This window comes from Rosa rugosa, chromosome 1, assembly GCF_958449725.1.
Source record: "Rosa rugosa chromosome 1, drRosRugo1.1, whole genome shotgun sequence".
Classification (NCBI taxonomy): Eukaryota; Viridiplantae; Streptophyta; class Magnoliopsida; order Rosales; family Rosaceae; genus Rosa; species Rosa rugosa.
The window spans coordinates 27,023,334-27,046,643 of record NC_084820.1 but is presented as its reverse complement, the minus strand read 5'-3'; the positions used below and the strand labels follow the sequence as shown (position 1 = coordinate 27,046,643).

The 23,310-nt window shown below is 40.6% G+C and overlaps 1 protein-coding gene and 1 pseudogene across 1 annotated transcript in view; both read right to left on the bottom strand.

The window, feature by feature from the left end:
• The window catches only part of LOC133724471 (uncharacterized), an 81,206-nt gene that overhangs the window by 14,135 nt on the left and 43,761 nt on the right, over positions 1-23,310 (bottom strand). The gene's annotated exons all lie outside the window — the stretch shown is intronic.
• Positions 8,395-12,191, bottom strand: LOC133725356 (G-type lectin S-receptor-like serine/threonine-protein kinase LECRK3; annotated as a pseudogene).

The following is a 23,310-nucleotide window of genomic DNA, read 5'->3' as shown; positions in this document are numbered from 1 at the left end:
CTCAATTATATGTGAGAGAAAATATTTTGAGGCAATCAAATAGCTCACATATATAAGAAACAAAAAGCACTTTGTGAATATAATTTTTTTTTTTTTTTTTAAAAGATCTCATGAAAGATATCAACTACTTGCACGAATGGACCCAAGCCATATGTTCAACTCTTGTAACTCATCTCCACATCAAAGGCTGTCCCATCTTAAGGATCAAGAAGGTCTTCTCAAAGGTTGTAATGGGGCTAAGGCTCAAGGTTTTAAGAAATGAAAGGGTAAGGAATTTTAACAAAGTATCCTAAAAACCTAGCAGAGCTCATGTTGATGTAGAGAGACTTCTAGAAATCCACCAAGGCATAACGTCATACTCATGAGGCTTTATAAAAGGGCTTAATGTCTTCATCTTCATTCTAAACTCCCTTTGATTCTAGTGAATTGGACAAAGACCAAATTTTTCGATAGTGGGCCTTCAATTCAAAACAATCTCCAAACTCACCAAGTATGGGGGACTAAAATCCATAAACATTCTTTTTTTTTTATATTTTTTTATTTTTTTTTTTTAATTTTTTTATGGACAAGTCTACCCCCACACTTGAATTTTCACCTCTTCTTAATCCTTGTCACCATCATGTAGTAAGTCTCAAAAGATAGCTCCACTAAGTTTTTAGAACAAAGGGTAGGATTATAACTATACTAAGGTTCAGGGGTTAAGGATTTTTAGGGTGATGAAAGAAAAGGCTTAATGTAGGCTCAAAGGGGTTTATCTAAGGGGGTCCCACGACGGGCACAAATAGGGACACAGGCTTATTTGGCAATGGTGGTAGTTCCTAGGTGCCTCTATCCTTTCCAGAATCAGGGCCATGTATTGACAAAACGTCTTAACAAGCACAAGAGCGAATTCTAGCATTCTCTAGTCCATTAAACTTAATCTATGGCATGTAATCAATCAAGATGAAAGAATAATGAGATCAACAGAATCATCGCCAAGAAAATAAGAGTATAATTCATTTTTTTTTCCATTAATCACTCAACAAAAAAAGGGCACATGGCTCAAATTCTCACAAGGGTTATTATGAATCATAACTTATCATCCACATGTTCATATTCTGTACCAAAGTTACGCATGCACCATATCTACTACACATTCATATGCTTTTCATAAATCATAATTAACCAAAGAATATCATCAAATATTATCCCAATCTTGTGATCCTCTTTTAGCCTTAATTTCAGAGATATAAGCTCATCCTAGACAGTTAAAAGGGCATCCTATGACTCAAAAATAAAAACAAAGGACTAAGACTCAATAAATAAAATCAACGAAATTTTTTTAATTTTTGACATTTTTCGATTTTTTTGTATTTTCCAATATATCTGACTCAAAATAAAAGACTCAAATATAAATCCTTTCCCCCACACTTAAATATTGCATTGTCCTCAATGTAATCAATCATAAGCATGCAATGAAACAAATAAGCATAGATAGAAGACATTTATGAAAATAAATCCTAAAATAAAAACAAAAGAGAAAAAAAATAAAAAATAAAAAGAGATAGGGAAAGAGAAAGCAAATCTGTGTAGGTAGACTCCTTCACAGCTACTTCTGAATTGGGTTGCCTCCCAAGCAGCGCTTGAGTTTAACGTCTTTCAGCCAGACAGAATAGAAATTAGAAAGTTAGTAACTATAATTAACTAAGAAATACAAAATATACAATTTGGGAGATATTTTTTTTTTTATTTTTTTTTATTATTATTTTTTTATTTATTTATTTTTGTTTTTTTTTTTTTTGTAAAAAGCTGAATTTAATAAGACTGAATGAATGCATTTTATTTTATTATTTTTTTATTTTTTATTTTTTATTTTTTTTTATTTTTTATTTTTTATTATTATTATTATTATTTTTTAAAATATAGGACTCAAAATGAAAGACAAAAATATTTATAGGATTCAAAATGAAAGACAAAAATATAAATCCCTTCCCCCACACTTAAATATTGCATTATCCTCAATGTAATCAATTAAAAGCATGCAATGAAATAAGTAAGCATATAGGGATGGAATTTACGAAAATAACTACTAAAACAAAAAGAAAATGGAGGAGTAAAAGGGGAAGAGAAAGCAAATCTGATTATATTCTGAATTGGGTTGCCTCCCAAGCAGCGCTTGTATTTTACGTCTTGCAGCCAGACGGTACCTACATTAAATAAAGTTAGTAACTTAATATTAACAAAGAAATACAAAAAAAAAAAAAAAATAATAAACAAGTAACTATGAATTACAAACTACAAGTATAATTAACAAGTATTTTGTACATAAGACACAAGTTAAGTACACAAGTGAGTATAAAACGTAAAAAGTATTTTTACAAGTATAAAGTGTGAAACAACAAAATAATTTACACGTAAAGAGTATGCACAAGTATTTCTTTTGTTATAAACATTATTGATATCAAATCTAATTCCAAGCGGTAAATCAAGTGGACGTGCGGCCCAAGTATAGTCGTCTAGACACAAAGTCCCTCCTACATCCGTTGGGCAACCTTACTGAAATGGCCAGGTAGGGGAGGGTGAACACGAGAGGAAAAATCCATTTTGGCATGAGCTAAGCCCATTTATAAGCACTTCTGGATTCAAAAACCCGTCATGAACGTTGTCCCCTTCCTAGACACCATCTCACATAGGATATTCTTACTAGGATGTAAAAGGTCCTAAGTGTGTTAGACAGTTCAATGAATGTTAATAAAGGCCGCCCTCAACCATAAGGGACCTGAACTAGGTACCAATAAGGGGTTTAGGCCAATATTAATAAACACGACTTCACCTATTCCTTCTTTAATTTACAACTCACAATTAAACTCGTATTCAACAATAAAAAAAAAACAACCTAGTTAATTTAAACTAAGTATCAAACAGTTTATATACAACAATTATAAACAAAAACAAGTGATTTTTCAATTCCCCGGCAACGGCGCCAAAAATTGATACGCTCAAAGCAAGCGCATAATTTAACCCTGAAAAGATTGTTAGTAGTATAAGCAAATAGGGATCGTTCTATTCCGGGGATTGAGGGTACACCTGTCATTGTCAAACAATTAAACAATTAAAATTAAAACAAAGTATAATATTCACAAATGTATTCACAAAATATAAACATTTTACACGAAAAGGGGGGATTTTGTTTTTGGTTTTTTCGAAAATGAAACTAAGTTAACAAAAACAATTAAAATGCAAAAACATAAAAATACGAATGGAATGAAGGAACAAAGATCAAAACCGAAACTTATGATTAAAATTGATTCAAACCCTAATATTGTTCATCTAAGTCATGAGAAAGGAGTTGATCATGTGAAACATTCGAAAGCAAATGAATTCCCATTTTTTACTTTTCAATGCTAATTAACCTAAGCGAAAGCACCTAGATTAATCCTATCAAACATGCAATCAAACCCTAGAAAGCTAGTCAATCATGTCATGTTTAACGCATTACACATAGAGAAAGGCTATCAACTCAAGTGTACAACTTAGTATGGAAAAGTCCACCTAATTGCAATTCTCTTTAATTAAATTCGATCTTTGTACAAAACCTTTACTACTTTGATTCAAGTTTACACAAAACGAAAAGTCGATTTCATGTTCTTAAACCTAGCAACGGCGCCAAAAATTGATACGCTCAAAGCAAGCGCATAATTTAACCCTGAAAAGATCGTTAGTAGTATAAGCAAATAGGGATCGTTCTATTCCGGGGATTGAGGGTACACCTGTCATTGTCAAACAATTAAACAATTAAAATTAAAACAAAGTATAATATTCACAAATGTATTCACAAAATATAAACATTTTACACGAAAAGGGGGGATTTTGTTTTTGGTTTTTTCGAAAATGAAACTAAGTTAACAAAAACAATTAAAATGCAAAAACATAAAAATACGAATGGAATGAAAGAACAAAGATCAAAACCGAAACTTATGATTAAAATTGATTCAAACCCTAATATTGTTCATCTAAGTCATGAGAAAGGAGTTGATCATGTGAAACATTCGAAAGCAAATGAATTCCCATTTTTTACTTTTCAATGCTAATTAACCTAAGCGAAAGCACCTAGATTAATCCTATCAAACATGCAATCAAACCCTAGAAAGCTAGTCAATCATGTCATGTTTAACGCATTACACATAGAGAAAGGCTATCAACTCAAGTGTACAACTTAGTATGGAAAAGTCCACCTAATTGCAATTCTCTTTAATTAAATTCGATCTTTGTACAAAACCTTTACTACTTTGATTCAAGTTTACACAAAACGAAAAGTCGATTTCATGTTCTTAAACCTAGCACCATTCATATCGAAACCCTAAGTGTTTGCAACCACATAAGATTAAAATACAAAAGTTATCTATAACGCAAATTTAATTAAACAAACCCACATAAGCAACTCTCGAATCACAATATATGAATTTGAAAATTCTCAATTAATCATAAAAATTCCAGAAATAATACTTTGTTCAAACATATATGTCAACTAGTTCATAACCAACGAAATTCAAAGCAAAGGTTACAAAGGAGAATCGAATTACACCGTGGATGAAGATGAGATGGATGATTCACGTTGTGGATTCTTGAAACTCGAAAGCAAGCTTCAAGGATGGCTATGGATGGAAGTGCTCACGGCTTCTCTTCTTCTTCTTTGGCCTTGCTTGAACTCGTGGAGATGACTAAACTTGAAACTAGAGGATGGAAAGGAAAATGGAAAGGAAATGGAGAGACAAAGAAGATGGAATGGATGAAGGAATGTCCTTTCTTCTTTGTTGTAGCCTCTATTTATAGGCTACCAAGCAAAACTATTTGGATTTAAACAAATGATGATATGTTAGGTTTGAGCATTTAAACATTAATGGAATTTATTAGGTTTGAATATTTAAACACTAATGGAATTTGTTAGGTTTGAATATTTAAACACTAATGGAATTTGTTAGGTTTGAGTCACTTTCTACTCATTTTTCCTTCAATTAATTCTCCACCAAGACTTCAGATTTTGCCCGTGACTTCTTCATATGAAATGATCCATCATGAGTGTAGATCATTCTGTAAAATTTTCAGAATTTATCTCCATGTGTTTGGGCCGGAATTTCTGCTGGACTCCTTACAGGTCCAGTTTTCCAGTTTTGCTTCTGCAGAAAATTGGGCTGACTGTTTGAAGGCCTTCCACTTCTTTTTGGCTCTTGCACTCTTCATAAGAAATGTTTCTTAGGATGTCTAGAATGGATCTGGAAGGTTTCAGCTCATTTGAAGTTCATTTGGTCAGGTGGTCGCTCCTTCTTCCTTGCTTGGCTTGGTTTCTCCTAGCCGGAGTAGGAAAATGTGTAAAGTTGACCTTTTTAGTGCATTTCCATTTTTCTCCATCATTTTATGGACCTAACACTTATTTCATCATCATCTACTCCAATGTACCTAAAAATAAAAATTGAATTAAAAATCGATTCGTTAAGGAATTAACTAAGCAAAATGTGAGGAATTAACTATTAAAATACCACATTAAAATGCTCCTATCATCCATAGTCATTAGAAGTGATGCAAAGGAACTCTTGTCCATTCTCACAATGTGTTTCTACATGAAAATCATTGGCTCTTATATCTTTGAAATAATAAAGTTCAAATTAAAATATGTCCAAGACAAGAAATAAAAGAATCGACACTTTATTAATAGCTAATTATTACATCAAAGTTTCGTAACCAAAAATCTAATCCAAAATTTACACAATTCTTGGAAAATAAAATACTATAAAAATCTACGGCATTTTATCTTCATCGCCAGATTTGAAGTCTTCTTTGACTCAATATCTTGATCACCATGAGGTGGCTACCTTCTTAGGTACATTGCAAACTCAGGTCTATTGATCAGACGTTCCATATCAGAAATAGACACCATGAAGAGGATTCTCCCTTGATTGAGGCGCATTGGCACAATATGCATGGTCCCTAGGATCTGAGGCGTTGGAAAATTATGACCATGGCCAACATTGGCTTCATGGTTTCCATCCCTTCGTCCCTCAAAGTCACGGCTCCTATGGTCGCGTAATCGTCGCCTTTGGCGATTACCTTCATGAGCATTTCGATCATATGAATCATGACGTCTATGGCGACTTTCTCTAGCCATGGAACGATGCTCTTGGTGGCCATCTCGAAGCCTATCAATTTCTCTTCTCACAAGCTCGTTGCCATGTCTTTTAGCAGTGGCCATAGCTTCAATAAGCTGTTGAAAACTTGTGATCCGTCTTGTGTTTACATGAGTCCGGAATAAATCAGAGGACCTCATAGCACAGACAGGGAAGGTATTGAGGGTTTTCTCAATCAATTGGTCTTCTGTGATCGTCTTGCCACAGATGCGCATCATTTCTTTGATGTGGCGAGCCTCCGAATAAAATTGCATGACTGTATCAAAGTCAGAGAAGCGAAGATCATTCCATTATGCTTCTAAATTCGGAAGGATGGAGTCATGAACATTACCATAACGTTCCTGAAGCGCTTGCCATAGCTTTATAGCGCTATCCTCATTCATGAACTCAAACTGGAGGTCTCTATCCATATGACGCATCATTACGGCAAGTGCCCTGGAATTGTCAATCTCAGTTTGTGGGTCTGGAGCAGTTCCTTCAGAACAAAGCTCTTGGATTGTGTGCAATAGATCACGGGAAATAAGATGGAGCTCAACGTCCTGAGCCCACAATAGGTATCTTTTGCCTGCATAATCCAATGGAACAAAATTGAGTCCGTTCGAGTTCAACATCCTGAAAAGTGAAACCAGAACGAATTAGTTTCAGAGTCAATGCTTCCACGAAAACTAATATTAATAAGATTTCCGAGCTATGCTACCAAGAAATCGATTTCCAAGAACATTTGGATTAGACCGAAACAATGATGTTTAATATGGTCAAAGATCAATGCTTGAGGACGCTCTTAGTCCTACGATCCGAACGCTCTAATTCGTATATAGCATGAATCCCCACAATTCCGCTTATTTAAATAATCGAACCCATGTTCGTATATTGCAAATCGTGAAGAAAATAAAGAAATTTAAAAGACAAGAAAGCAGGAACTTTAATCTTAAAAACTTACTTGTTGATTCGAGGCTTGAGAACACGCGCGTGTTGATGCAAGCGTGTTGGGGCAGCAGTAGCAACAACAGCAAAACAGCAGTAGCAAAACAGGAGCAAAACAGCAAGCAGCAGTAGCAAAACAACAACAGGCAAAACAGCAGCAGCAGCAAAACAACAATAGCAAAATAGTAGCAGCAATAAGAAGCAACGGAAGTAGCAGGGGATAGCGGCGGCACACAGGTGCGCAGGGGCTGTACGGGCAGCGTGTGGAGTGGCTAGCTAGGGTTAGGTGCGTGCGGTAGTTTTGGTGAGGGAAGCTTTCGGGTGTTAGGGTTTGTTAGGGCTTGTGGCAGCTTTTTTTTAGGTGAGGAGAGTTTTAGGGTTTTGGTTTTTAGGGCTAGGGTTAGGGCTCGTGCTGATAACGTGTTGTAGGAAAATATGATTTGAGAGAAAGATGAGAGAAATTGTGTGTTCTATTATTGATAATAGGAGCCCTCTATATAGGAATTTACAGAGTACATACAAAGTAATAGAATCTAAATACAATTAGGGGACCTAGTACCTTCTCCTATTACAACTCTAGAACTAAACCCTAGTTTGAAGAGGCACACTAGAATACAACATCCTTCAACAACTTTATAAAAATGTGACTTCCTTTTCTTTCTTTCTTTGCTGCAATGGTCTACTTTTCTTTGTTCATTGTAAGACTGCTTTTGTGTATAATCCCAAAGTGTCTGCAATTATTTCCATACAAATCTTGTATGCATCCAAATATCTTAAATCCATTCCATATATATCTGCAGATCACAAATTGCAGCTGGATTTGGTTCGACATGCAACGCACACAAACTAGAATGTTTTGGTCTGAAAATAGAGATTCACCTGGGGCATTGCCAGATTGTTTCTATAGGAGAGATGAAGTTAGCTAACCCATATATGCCAAGTCAACATTCCAATATAGAACCTAAACACAAGTCAAGACTGTAGAAGTTGAAGATGCTGCACTAGAAAGTGATGGAATTGAAGTGAAAATCACTTCGTCTTGCCTTGACAGATCATAGTCCAGACTTTTCTTCCTTTGTTAAATCTTAGAATACAATTTTGGATTCAGAGGGACTAGACCGAGTGGACCTGTCATCATAGACTTTGTATTCAAGTAATAATTGTCCCAAGTCCTTTGCCCCAAGCATACGGTGCATAGTGTACGTAATCTTATGCAAAACGGTAAGCATACAGCGCTCCAAGTATATATACAAAATGCATATTATATTTACTACAGATTCCTTAACCATATGAATGCTAGAGTTACAAAGTGGCTCATACTTTAAAAAGTTGTTCTATGAAGAAGTTTACAGAGCAGCAATATACAAATCATGATGACACAAGGACATACAGAGAACAAAGTATGCAAATAATTACTCGTATCCATAAACAAGTTTTATCACATGGATCAAATGCAAAGCTCAAACAACTTGAGAATCTAGATGGTACTGAGAAATGAATTTGGACTAGGAGGAACTGGGATTTCTACAGTCCCTTCCAACATAAGCAGAACCTTCTTCATAGAAGGACGGAGTGACGGCTCATCCTGGATGCACCAAAGTCCCACTTTAACCACCCTTTCCAATTGCTTTCTGTCTATGTTTTCATCCCCAACCAATTTCCTGAGCTCACCACTCTCAAAATAATGGTAGACCAATTCATCCAAGATAGCTTCATCATGAGGAAGACTCCAGTCTACATTCCTTCGACAGCATAAAATCTCCAACAGCACAATTCCAAAGCTGTAAACATCTGCTTTAACTGTTATAGGCATTTTCCTATGCCACTCAGGCGCAACATACCCTTTAGTCCCTCTAATGCCGGTAGTGGTTCTGGTCTGCTCTGGTTGAAGCAGCTTGGCCAGTCCGAAGTCAGAGAAACTCATCCATCAGTATGTTTTGAGGTTTTATGTCGCAGTGAATGATCTGTGTATCACACTCTTCATGGAGATAAAGAAACCCTCGTGCTATGTTCCTTGCAATTCCCATTCTTTTTTCCCAATAAGGTTTCCTCTCAGGTGTGAAGAGTATATCTGCAAGTGAACCATCGCTCATGTACTCATACACTAAAAGCTTCTTTGGTCCATCAAGACAGTACCCAAATAAACGGACTAAATTCCGATGATGGGTTCTGCCAATAATTCTCATTTCAGTCTGAAATTCTTTGTCGCCTTCAGCTGCAACTTTCTCAAGTCTCTTGACAGCAACTAGCTTTTGGCTATTTTCGATCACCCCTTTGTAAACTGTTCCTGAGGCTCCTCTACCAACCTCATCATTGAAATTATTAGTCATCTTTTCTAGCTCTTCATAAGCATATGGTCGCGGAGCCACATCCTCATTCCACTTAGCATCACCATTGAGCTCATTCATTCTTTTATATGCCCAGACATTGTGTTTCCATAATACAATTACAGAAATCACCAACAAAATGGACCCCAAAGCAGTAAATGACACGCCAACAATCAAGAATACAATTCTACCATTTTTCCTGCTTCCTTTTGGAACAACCGCATCTGGAGCTGGAGCTGCAGAAGACATGACAACCTCCTTGAGGAAAATTACGTTTAAAGTATCCTCCTCTCTTCTTCCGTATCTCAAAGGAAGCCTCTGCTTTCTGCAACTTGAACCGTCAAAAACTGCAGCCAGACAGTTCAAATCCTCCAAACAGGCTTGTTTGCAATCTTCTTTACCTGAAGATGACAGAACCACATATGGCTCATCATACCATGCTGTGCTGCCCAGTTCTTGCATGGTGTAGTTGCAATTCCAATTCTTCGATCTGCAAACATCTCCAACGGAAGAATTTCTCTCACAACCTGAAGTCTGATTTGCCGGGTTGACAAATTCGAATCCAGGAAGACATCTACAGCCCATTGTTACACAGTAACTATTAACTCCGCATATACCTTTAGGGTCACATCTATTCGTGGAAGATTCCCATTTAATAGACCAATTTCCTTTCTGTTTCAGATCATATGAATACAGACGAAGAATCCCATCTGCATCAATTCTCACAAGATAAGATTTTCCTTGAATGGGAAGACCTCCATCGGTGATATTCTTTAAATAATTTCCACCAGTATCACTGAGCAAGTAGAGACGGCCATCAACACCAAAATTTAGCGACACATTTGATCCTGGTAGATATGTGAGAGATGCATAGTACGCATATTGAGATACTGGTGGAGTGTCCACAGGATACTGGACAAGGTTTCAGTCAACTTGCATAGCGAGACAGAAAATGCCTGATGAGTGATCAGTTTCTGATTTAGCAGACCGAAGTTCCTTCCCTGCTAGCAGTGGTTGAGTGGGCAACAAGGTATCAGTTGGGTACTGGAAGCTTTGCCATACTACTGCCCGACTCGCATTGTACAACACAAAATTACCCGAATCAAGCATCGTAGCAGAAGAAATAGGCATTGGAGACTCAACCACCAAACTTCGCCCTTCTGTCGACTGCAAGGCAATCCCATCACTTGTGAAGAACAAGGTGGCATTGTCTGAGACTAGTCCACCATCTCGATCTGCAGTCCACACCACAGTCTTTTGGGGGACTGCAGCAACAACTATCCCTACAGCAAATCCATTGCCTTGCTTGTAAAAGCCAAAGGCATACATACCGGAACGAGACAACCATGAGGAGTTGGTAGTGGGTGTTAAAGCAGAGCCCCTGCTTATATTAGACTGCAGTTGTTGTGCTTCAGCATAATTGAAGAACGCAAAGGCAAGAAGATAATGTTTAAGGATAATCAAAATTGACAGAGAGAGAGAGAGTTTCGATTCAGAGAGAATGAGAATTCATGTGTATTATTCTTCTCACAAAGGAATGTATTTATAGGAATACATAGCTAGTGTGAAAGCTCTAAGAGAAACTCAATTTGGTAACAATCTTCTCTTGTTGATTGAGGGCTGCAGCTCCACATACTTGCATTCAATGATGAAATCTGCCATGCTTGTTGCCTCTTGGTATAAAGCATGTCACACAAGTCTTCATACACTCAAGTACCTATGTTTATACACTCAAGTACCTATCTATACACTCAAGTACTTATTACATGATATAGACATTTATACTATGACTCATACATACTACAACATGAGTCATATATACTACAACACTCCCCCTTGGATATTTCATGTCAATAGTATTGTCTATGCCGTGCGCTTCGAAGTTGCCTCGTTAAAAACCTTGTCAAGTAATAAAACCCTGTGGGAAAAACAACCTTGGTCGAAGGAGAAAAAGAGCACAACGCGCGTTGAGTGTGGAGTATGCAATATCATAGCTTCAGAGATAAGTGGAGTCTTCTTATCAGCATCATAAGTAGGTAATATGTCTACGAGAGGGATGCAAATAGAGTTGCTGCAACAAAACATTGCCCGGAAAACCCAGTGGGAAAAACCCGTGGTCGAAGGTAAAAGATGAGCAAAAGCATATATGTTGAATCAAAACATCTTCAGGATGTAGTATAAGTGGGGCGACCATGCTAAAGATGTGCCTCGTTAAAACCTTGCCAGGTAACAAAACCCAGTGGGACAAAATAACCCTGGACGAAGGACAAAAAGAGTACACGATGGTCAAGTGGGTATACTTCTGGATACTCCCCCTGATTTCAACATCTCCTTTGTGTCTCTCAAACGTGGTGCTTCTCTCGTTGCCTCATTAAAAACCTTGCCGAGTAATAAAAACCCTGTGGGACAAAAAATAATCTCGGTCGAAAGGGAAAAAGAGCACAACACACTCTTCACGTTTTGAGACCATATATGTAGACATCCCCCCCTCTTATTGATCTTTGAGGAGAGTCTGTTATTGCTGATTTTATGCTTGATGTTGTCGCTTTTCATGCAGCCTTGCTTCATTTGTTTCAAAATAAGCAGCATTATCTTAAATGCTTGTAGGCTCATCTTGTGGTAGACTTCAAACCACAACTATTCGAACATGCGTAACTATGGATCCAATCCATATACATTCACGAACCACTTCGTGAAGAGCAATAATCTCTGCATCGTTCGAAGATATAGCGACTAAGGTCTATTCTATAGACCTTCAAGATATCACGGTCATACCCATGGTGAACACTTCACCAGTCTGGGAAGACCTTTGTATGGGTCAAGAGATACCCAATATCAGCAAAAACCTTCCAAAACACTTATGTCGTTTTGGGGTAGGGATAGAATACGCAGGCCAGCGTTTGGCGGCGTTTCTGGTGTGTGATGGATCTGAATCCATCATCTCTCTATAGGGATAGAATAAGCCCATATCGATCGTATATCTCAAGTACCGAAAGATATCTTTTTACACCAATCTAATGGCGTTGCGTTGGCGCAGAGCTATACCTTTAGCTAACAAGTTTATGGCAAAGTGAGATGTCCAGTCTTGTGCATTGAGCTAAGTACAATAATGCGCTTTATTGTACTTGAGTAAGGCACTTCAGCCTCTCTAGCACATCTTCGTCTGATCATCCATTCAGACGAAGAGCCTTTTCAGGATCAAGACTACGAATGATCATGGGGTGCTTGAAGGCTTGACCTTGTCAAAATGGCTAAGCATCTATCAACACGGTGCTCAAGTTCAAAAATCGAGGCTTAATTGTGTTTCCCCAAAAATCCTTCATCTCAAACTCGGATTTCAAGTGTTCAACGGTTTCCCTTAACTCATTAAGGGCTTCTAATGAAGATCATGTCCAACATGAAAACCGTGATAGAATCCGAAACTTGTTATGGAAACGCACGGGCATATCCCTTCCCAATCAAGTAGTCACTTTAGTGAGCGTTTCAATTCTATTGCAAACGCGCTCCGTGGTCTAGAGCCACTTGATTTAGGTAAATAAAGTTTCACTATGAACTTTCATGTATATTCCGTATCTAGATCCCCATAGAGATACGTAGTGACCACTTTTATAAGCTGCATGTTCAGTTATTTGGAAACTACCAAACTGACAGGGTAGTGGATGTAATGTCATCCATTACGTGAGAATATGTCTCATCGTAGTCAATTCCAGGGCGTTTTGTGAGAAGCCTTGCGCCATAAGGCGAGATTGCCATCTCGTTTTCTCAACACGCTTTCTAACGAAGACCCATTAATCAATAGGTTTTATGTAAGGAGGTGTTGACATCACTGGCTCAAAGACCTTCCTCTTCGTTTAATCTGGATCGCATCTTTCCATTTAGGCTAAATTTCTCTACGTTGGTATTCATGCTTCAACGGAGCGTGGTTCGATATCATCGGTCTCAACAAACTCATGCGCAACAGAATGCGCAACTACATCATCAATTATGATGGAGTTTCTATTCCACGTCTCATGTACACTAGTGTAATTTTCATAGAGCTCTATATTCTCAGGAATAGGTTCTGACGTTGAGGCGTCCCCCAACGATAACCATAATCCAGAAGATACTCACGAGACGGATGTTGAGTGTCGATGATCTAAGGATGCCAAAATATCCTTCGAATCCACGGGCTTCCCACGCATCCTAGCTAGGGCCATGGCCTGTAACGCCAGAGTGCCACTTTCTATGACGTTGGCGCCTTGCCTACCTCTGTGTAGGGTGGCGCTACGTCCTCTTATAGGGACGTCCTTCCTTGCAGGCATTTGTGCAGCAAATGTGTGTGATCTCGTCACTTTAATAGGGATCGAGATGAGACATAGTGGGGACAGACCACGACAATTCCTGTCGTTCCTGCTGAACATTCGTGTTCTTATCTCCCCCTAACGACGGGAAGACTGTCTCATCAAAGTGACATCCGTAAATCAGACGGTAAGGAGATCGCCTTGCAAGGGCATTAAGTGGCGAACGATTGTTGGAGTCTCAATTCCAACTAAGTTGCTCACTTGTTTTTAAGGACCTACCATAGGCGCTGTGGCGGCGCAATTGGCACATAAATGACTCACATTGGCACATAAATGACTCACTCGAATGTGCGTAAGTACAAAAATATTTGTACCCAGTCACTAGCTGTAACGCAGGGATACATTGAGTGGCGGTAGGTCATAGAGGAATTAGCATAGTTGTATGCGATATTTGCATCACCCCAAGCGGATATAAAGAGATTGGTGCGCATCGCCAATGTCTGAACTACCATCGTAGTTATTTCCACGAGACCATTTAGGTGTGTATATGGGAATGTGATGTCCAACATCACTCCATTTGCAATAACCATCGAAAATCTTCGATGTATACTCACTAGCATAGTCAAAATCCAATTGACTAAATAGGATGATCCGGGGAGTGAGCCCGTTGTCATATTATATGTGCTATGAGTATAGCATAAGAAGCTTTTATAGATGGACAATGGCACAACACGTGATTAGTGTGTTTGCGTGTCAACCAACATCATGAGATATTTAAACGTCCGCAAGTTGGTTGAATAGGTCCACAAATATCACCTTGGATTAATTGTAAGAATGGTATATTTTCTTTAGTGTCCTTTGCATAGGATGGTCTCGATCCTATCTTTGCTAAAGAGCAAGCTTTGCAAAACGAAGTAACTCTTTGGACCAATCTTTGGTTCATACTTCTTTTCGTTTTGAGGAATGGATGTCCGTGAAGTCTTTAATATATGGAACATCATATCACGACCTGGATATCCCAAACGGTCTTGCCAAAGCCTATATGTGTCAGAATCCCATAAGTCATCTCTTATGACATGGTTTGATTCAATGACTCGAATAGTGGTTGCATGCAACCCACTAGAGCGACACATAAGTTTCTCTAATACTCGTTTATGTCCGTAGTCATTAGAGGCGATGCAAAGGAACTCTTGTCCATTCTTACAATGTGTTTTCACATGAAAATCATTGGCTCTTATATCTTTCAAGTAATAAAGTTCGGAAATTAACACATGTCCATGATATTGAATAATAATGCGACACTTTATTAATAGCCAATGATTACATCAAAGTTTCCAAAATCTATTCCAAAATAAAATCAAACTTATACAAATTGTAATTGCCAATCCGTTTGGTAATTCCAATGAAATATGACCAGGGAAGTAGAGAGATGTTGGTGGAGCGAGGCTCGCTTAAATACCCAGATCTCAATTACTTTCCTAGACATCATACTTCATTGGGTACGCCACATGAGAAAGAGTCAATACAATTGTCATTTGTTGACTAAGGCACATTTGCCGTTTTATTGGAAAATAGAAAAGGACTATTCTAATCAAAGTCTGCGGCATCCTCGTGCTCTTTACAACTTTGAAGTCCTCAGTGGTGAGAGTGATATCTTCACCATCTTCATCTTCAGCAAGATTGATATCTTCATCTTCAGCAAGATTGATTTCTTGCTCTCTCAATTGCCTATACTCCTTGTAGCTTGCAGCTAGTTGGGTACTTGCATGGCATTGCTTGAACCAATGCTTCAATTGATCCATATGGTATCACATCAAGATAATTACTTGAGCAGCATGCTTTGTGGATGTTCGTTGGAACACAAGGCCCTGGTTAGGTGCTTGTATTATGGGCAATATCCCTCTCGTAGTGAGATGGTTCTCAACGTTGGTTACCCAGCCATGGTATTCCGAGCCTGTTGAGTCAAGCATTGGAAAATCGAGTCTAGGTTCATTCGACATCCTGAACAATAGGAAGATAAGATATATTAGTTTCGGAGTTTAAACTTCCACGAAAACTAAAATAATAAGATTTCTGAGCTATGCTACCAAGAAATCAATTTCCAAGAATATTTGGATTTAGATGAAAACAATGATGTTTGCGGATGCTCTTAGTCCGATTATTATGAACACTCTTAGTTCATTGATTTACGAACACTCTTAGTTCGTTTAGAGTGAATCCCCACGATTCCACTTTTAGTCCATAAATTGATGTTTTGCGGACGCTCTTAGTCCGATTATTATGAACACTCTTAGTTCATTGATTTACGAACACTCTTAGTTCGTTTAGAGTGAATCCCCACGATTCCACTTTTAGTCCATAAATTGATGTTTTCCGGACGCTCTTAGTCCGATTATTATGAACACTCTTAGTTCATTGATTTACGAACACTCTTAGTTCGTTTAGAGTGAATCCCCACGATTCCACTTTTAGTCCATAAATTGATGTTTTGCGGACGCTCTTAGTCCGATTATTATGAACACTCTTAGTTCATTGATTTACGAACACTCTTAGTTCGTTTAGAGTGAATCCCCACGATTCCACTTTTAGTCCATAAATTGATGTTTTCCGGACGCTCTTAGTCCGATTATTATGAACACTCTAGTTCATTGATTTACGAACACTCTTAGTTCGTTTAGAGTGAATCCCACAATTCCTGCTTTTTGATTACAAGTCCCTGAAAAGAAGAGAAAAAGGAATACAAACTCAAAACAGGAACTTTAATCTTTAAAACTTACTTGTTGAAATTCGGAGCAAATTTGCTTCTGAACAGATCGCACTTCAAATGTTATACAGGTCTCAAAACTGCTCCAGCAGGGCTGAAATTTGGAGATAAGATATAAGAGACAGAGATTAACAACTTTGATGAAGAAATGATTTTGATTAGATGTCCCGAAAAGGACGTTTATCGGCGTGCAAGCAGGTTGATCTGCACAGGAACGATCATACTGAATAGCTCCCACTTTGAATGGTGTACATGTCTTAAAACGACTTCAACAGGGCTGAAATTTTGAAGTCAGATAGAAAAGACATATATGAAGAACTTTGATGAAGAAAGTATTTTGATTAAAGGTGCTGAACAAGATGTTTCAGGGTGTGCAAACAGGCTGATCTGCACAGGAACGAGCGTGCTGAACAGCTCCCACTTCGAATGGTGTACAGGTCTCAAAACTACTCCAACAGGGCTACAATTTGGAGGTCAGATAGAAGAGACATAGACGAACAACTTTTATGAAGGAAGGATTTTGATCTGAGGTCCCTATCAAGATGTTTCGGGGCGTGCAAACAGGCTGATCTGCACAGGAAAATCACTTAAAAGTGTTTGGCAGGTGACTCGGCAGCTGCTGCGCAGCTTCTCGGCAGCTGCTGCGCAGGTCGCTCGGCAGCTGCTGCGCAGCTTCTCGGCAGCTGCTGAGCAGGGTCTCGGCAGCTGCTGCGCAGGTCGCTCGGCAGCTGCTGCGCAGGGTCTCGGCAGCTGCTGCGCAGCTGCTCGGCAGCACTTGGCAGCGGTCTGGTTCTGTTCAAAAATTCCGGCGGCCGGTTCAGGCCTTTTCCGGCCGGTTCCGGCGATTCTGAGGCCGGTTCTGGGCTTCTGGGATCAATGGCTTTGATATGAGCTAGGTTTTGGAGGTTTTTTGTAGGTTTGGAAAAATGACTTCGATTGATGATGAACTCTACTCTTGTCAATTTTCGATTCTAATTTTAGAGCAACTTCGTGCTGATAACGTGTTTAAGGATAATCAAAATTGACAGAGAGAGATAGAGTTTCGATTCAGAGAGAATGAGAATTCATGTGTATTATTCTTCTCACAAAGGAATGTATTTATAGGAATACATAGCTAGTGTGAAAGCTCTAAGAGAAACTCAATTTGGTAACAATCTTCTCTTGTTGATTGAGGGCTGCAGCTCCACATACTTGCATTAAATGATGAAATCTGCCATGCTTGTTGCCTCTTGGTATAAAGCATGTCACACAAGTCTTCATACACTCAAGTACCTATGTTTATACACTCAAGTACCTATCTATACACTCAAGTACTTATTACATGATATAGACATTTATACTATGACTCATACATACTACAACATGAGTCATATATACTACAACAGATAACAAATTATAAAAGCCATATCTCAATGAGACTTCTCTACCTTTTGTTCCTCTTCTTAAAACAGTCTACAAAATTGGCTGTAGTCTGAAGCTCTTATTCTAAAGTTGCTTTAATATAAGTTCTAGTGGTAGTAATGAACCTGTAGGAACTCGTTCTCTTTGTAGGATTGACTTGCTCTAGCCAAGTAAAGTCCCCCTTAAACAATGTCAAGGTTCCATGGTCCTCATAAATGAGCGTCTTTTGCAAGTTGTGTCAATATAGTCTGAAACTTCTTAAAAGGCTTCGAACCTAAAGACAAGGCAAAGACTAATACTTCCAACGAACTTGAAAGTGATGAGGCAGTATTTTCTCATGCCTTGACTGGGAAAACATTGACTTTTCTTGCTCTACCTATCACTAAATTATGGTTCTGGTCCGCAATTCTAACTGGACTAACGTTATCTAAAAATAACTAGCAACCTTCACGTCATAGGTGCAATTACAGCTCACCTAAGGAAAAGATGATCAGGTATGTCGTAAAAACATTTATTAAGGTGGGGGTTTGGGATGGGGACGAGGAGACCACCGAGAGAGGGGCTGTGTATTTCCGTTTAAAAAACGGGAAAATGAGGGCGCCAGAGATTTTTTGGGGTGGGGGGTAATGCAACAATGGTTCAAGTCTTGTTGAATGGAAAAATCTGAATATTTTGACCGTCATAGATTTGGTCTGGATCCAAGTTTTTCAGCTTAAAATACTTTAAGCTGAAGACGAACATATCTAAAAGAGGTGAACACATTATGACAGATCTGTTTGAGCCCAAAAGTAATTTTGGCAAGATCCTTTAGTGGATTTAGCACAGTGGGCCGATACCTGTGGCTCAAAAATAAGCCTACTCGGGTTTGGGTTATAGCTTCACCCATTCCGTGATCCATGAGGAAAACGAAACCTTATTGGAGTCGGGTAGCGGGGATTGAATAGGAAACTTCAATCAATATCCCTTCTATGACAAGGAACAGTCGAAATCCTTGGTATATATACCAGGTTTCAAGGACGAATAAAAGATATCTCTCAAATCAATCAATCCCAGCGATTACAAAGCCTCCCCGGAGCAAACCTTCAACCTCGTTGAAACCCGGTGACCACCCGCCAGTCCTAGTCTCTCCAAGAGCCGACTGTCAGCATCACCAGATCAACCCGGCGACCGTACTTCCAGTCCCAGTCTCCCCAGGAGTCGACTGCGAGCGCAACCGCCACTGTTACTACCAGCGAAGCAAGGGTAACGCCCTCGCAACCCAGCGAAGCTAAAGTCACGCTTTAGCGCAACCCGTGCTTTCTCCAAACTTCCCAGTGATTGCTCTGCTTAGTCTACAATACTAAGTATCGATTCGGGGACGCGAAGAGATCACACCCAAAGTCCTTATCCGTAAGGCAGAAAGTCCTTTTCCGGAAGGCTAGAGAAGAACCTTGTGGCGAGGTTGGTGCTCTCCTCGTCTACAACGCTTGAAGAAGAAGTCAGGTCAAGGGACTACCCCGACGACTGCACCCCACGGTGCTGGCACGCCTACGCACACGCTCAAAAGAGACAGTTTGCAAGCCAACTGGTTTTTGCGCCAAACATTTTGGCACGCCCAGTGGGACCTACTAAGTGTCTCTTCGTGAACGTTAGCCATTGGGAAGTCAAGCGAAAACCCTTACCAAAAGGGCTACGCTAACTGCTCAAAACATAAGACCTCCAGTTACAAACCGCATCCTCGCGCGGATTGTCGTGGTGTTTCTGAAGAACAAGTGACTCAAAGATTCTCTATTCATTCCCGATCCTCCGATATGTCAACTGAACAGGGAGAGAATCACCCGACTGCTGCTGAGGGTCAAACTGTCACTACTAATCAGGCCAATGAGCCTGTCACTGCCACTGTCTCCAATACAGTGGAGAGTGAAGAAAGAGAGGCTTTCGTTGAGAAGCCTATTCCAGAGGGAGCGACCGCCGAGGTCGCATGCGCGATCATCCTGGAAAATATTGAAAATCATCGCAAGAAGATGGCTGCTGATCTTGAAAGGGAAAACGCAAAAACTGACCAGATCATACGCGAAATAAACCAGCGTCTTTCCCGACAAGCTGAGGAAACTAAGCATCTAATGTCACAAACTGAGAGTGCATTAAGGGCTCATGCTACAAGCATCGCAGATGCCCAGAGTCAGCAGCAGAAAAGAATCATTGAGGCTCTTGCGAACCATACCAAGCAGACAGCGTCAGATATGGCAGGTCTTCGCAAGGATGGAGCGACTCTTGCAACCGAGGTGGCCATGCAAAGGGCTGAGCTGAACCAAGCCAGAGAAGTGTTGAATAAAACATTAGGAGATTCTAACGCTATCCTTGGTTCCCTTGGCCAACCATCTGGTTCAGGCAAGTATGTACAGCCAAATCAGCGAGAGAAGGTTAGCAGCAATACCGCTACGCCTTCCGCAACCGTTGCTGCCACGCAATTGAGAGGTAAAGAACAAGCCCTGGTTATTGGCGGCAGCAAAGAAAAGGCCACTTTGTCAGGCGGACAAACCACCAGACAGAAGCAGCAGGCATCGAAAGGTGTTGAGACTTCGTCCGACTCTGCCGTGTTCGTTCAATACGGCAGCGATGGGGCAGAGAACGTATATCAAGAGCTGCCAGGAAGCTATTACGGGATCGACCAGGCTGGTAACCCGGTCAAGATAACAGCTCTGGCAAAAGAGATGCCTATGCCAGCAGTGACTCTTCAACAACCAGCTACAACCCGCATTGTACAGATAGGAGAAGGGGCAGCGGCTGTACACCAAGCAATACCTGTGCAGGTTGTTCGCTATGAGGTGGCGACACCTCCTCCTCCTCCTCCGGGTCCAGAATATGTGAGACGAGATGAGGTAGAGGAGATGATCAGACTGGCTAACCCTAGGGCCCAGATGGATGGGGTCTATGAGGGACCTTTCCCGCCGCATATAATGCTCGCGCCTTTCCCTAGAGGTTATAAAAATATCATATTTTCTACTTTTTCAGGGGAAGACAACGAGAATGCAATAACTCACTTGGCCAGGTTCAAGGTGCAATGCGGGCAGTACCAGAATGATGACATCCTCAAGTGCAGGATCTTTGGCACTTCTCTTTCAGGAGCTGCCTTTAGATGGTTTTCCAAACTCCGACCAGGAACAGTGGCAGATTGGCCCGCAATGGAAAAGCTCTTTCGAGAAACTTTTGGAGCCATTGAGCCTGAGGCGGATTTGGCTTCTCTCACTCAGATGGCCCAGCAACCTACTGAGTCTGCCGTGCATACCTTCAACGCTTCCATATTCAGAAGGCCAAACTTAACGTGATCCTGCCTGAGAAAGAGTTGATCAAGTTGGCGATCAAGGGACTGGAGCCTCGCCAGCGAAAGAAGCAACATGGCAGCATGATCCAATCAATGGGAGAGCTTATCACAGAAGTGGGCAGCTTTGAACATCTTCTTAGAGAAACTGATGCAAGAAAGAATGCGTCCAAAGGGACATATGTGCCAGGAAAGCATCGCACAGTTGCAGCCCTACACTACCAGCCAGCTACTTACGACCCTTATTACCATCATCATGAAGAAGAGCTGGTGTAGGAAGAAGATGAAGAAGAGGATAATGACATCGCTGCTTATGAGCTGACAGGGAGGAAGAATCCAGCCTTAAAACAATTGAAAATCTCCAAGGAACCTGTCAAGCTCAAATCAATGGCCTTCACTAAACCTGAATTCGCGACATATACATACGATGCCAATAAAGCGCATGAGATCCTAGATGAGATGATCGCCGCGAAGATGGTGAAGACCGACTTTGGACCTTTTCCGCGACCAGATCAACTGAAAGGGAAGAAATACTGCAAATTTCACAACCTGTGGAATCATAATACAGCTGACTGTGTGAAACTCAAAGACCAGATTTAGGTATGGCTTAATAATGGTAGTTTGCAGGTAGAAGCTCCAGTAACAGCCGCAGCGCTCGTTGACCTGAACCCTTTTCCTGACACTGGGATCAACATGGTCGACGTGAACTGGGCCAAGCAGAACCACAGGAAACCAACCATGGATTTGAATACAAAGGGGAAAGGAGACCAATTTGACAATGATGAGGCCCCTACAAAGAAGAAGGCTGAACCAGCAGGCCAAGCTTCATCCGTGGTCCTATGCTCGCGATGCAAAGAAGAATGTGGCATCCAAGTGTCACACGAAGAGGTCGAGCAGACATTTCGTTTTATTCTCTCTCCCGCCTATCAAGTAGGCTTCGCCATCGCGAAACTATCAACCTGCCAGCCCAAGAGAAAAGGAGAAAGTGGAGTCACCGCCGTCTCCAAAAGACTCCAATCTGTTCAAGAAGCTGAGAGCGGCCGCGGTTGATCGGAAACAAGAGGAGAAGGCTACGATCAAGCACAAAGACATTCTGACTAAGCCTTATATTCCACCTGCTTCAACCGCCACCATCAAGGAAGGTAAGTGGTACACCAGGGAGAAGGGGAAGGCAGTAGAGATAAGCCCTTCCAGGAAGAGAAAACTGCAGCGCCGGTTTGGAGAAGCCAAGCGCGCGTTGGAGGCTCTGGACCAAGGCCTGATCAAACCTTCGCAGTTGGTCAAATCACCTGAGCAGTATCAGAAAGAGATGGAGGCACTAGCTGCTAAACCATTATTGACTCTCCGCAGCTTCCAGAAGCAAGCGAGCTCAGCAACAGGGGCATCTAAGCCCAGTGTTTTTTGCAGGATCACCGACGAAAGGAGACCTCCACCAACTCGAAAGGGGAGTTCGCTGACTAGACGACCACCTGTCAGACGCAAGCTGTTTCGTGAAGACCCAGAGGCCAAATCCTCAGTTTTTTAGAGACTGGGGGGCAAGGACAGGACTACCGATACTTTACAGTGGAAACCTAAACAGGTCCCGAGTGTAGTAGTCATCCCTTCTGAGGTGAATGTAGCCAGGGAACCAAAGTCAAACTCTCCTAAGCAGGCTACCGGAATGCAGGAACATGAGCAATGTGAGGTAAGAGGTCTCACTGAAGAATCGTTGGTGGACCGGTTGGCTAAGCAGTTCAACACTGACACCCCTGTCAACGAACCCAAATTGAACCTGGATGAGGACATGGATGAGACAGTTATGACTGATATGTCCTGCAACATGGTATACGTACTGCCCGCGAGGTATGCACTACCAGTCGCCGCGCAGGATTGTGTAGAAGCTGAGGAAAGTAGTGCACAGCCCTTGCAGATTACGTCGGCGGTCACAGCACCTGTGGAAGAGGCTGTCTTTCTTGAAACAGAGGATGCCAACAGCAGAGAATTCTTCATGAGTTTCACCAGGCCAACACCCGCTATGGTCCAACACATGCGACCTTTATACGTCACAGCAAAAGTTGGCGGTACCAAGGTAAGCAAGATCATGGTTGATACCGGAGCTGCCGTGAACGTCATCACTACCAGGACCATGCACTTGCTTGGGATCAAGAAAGAG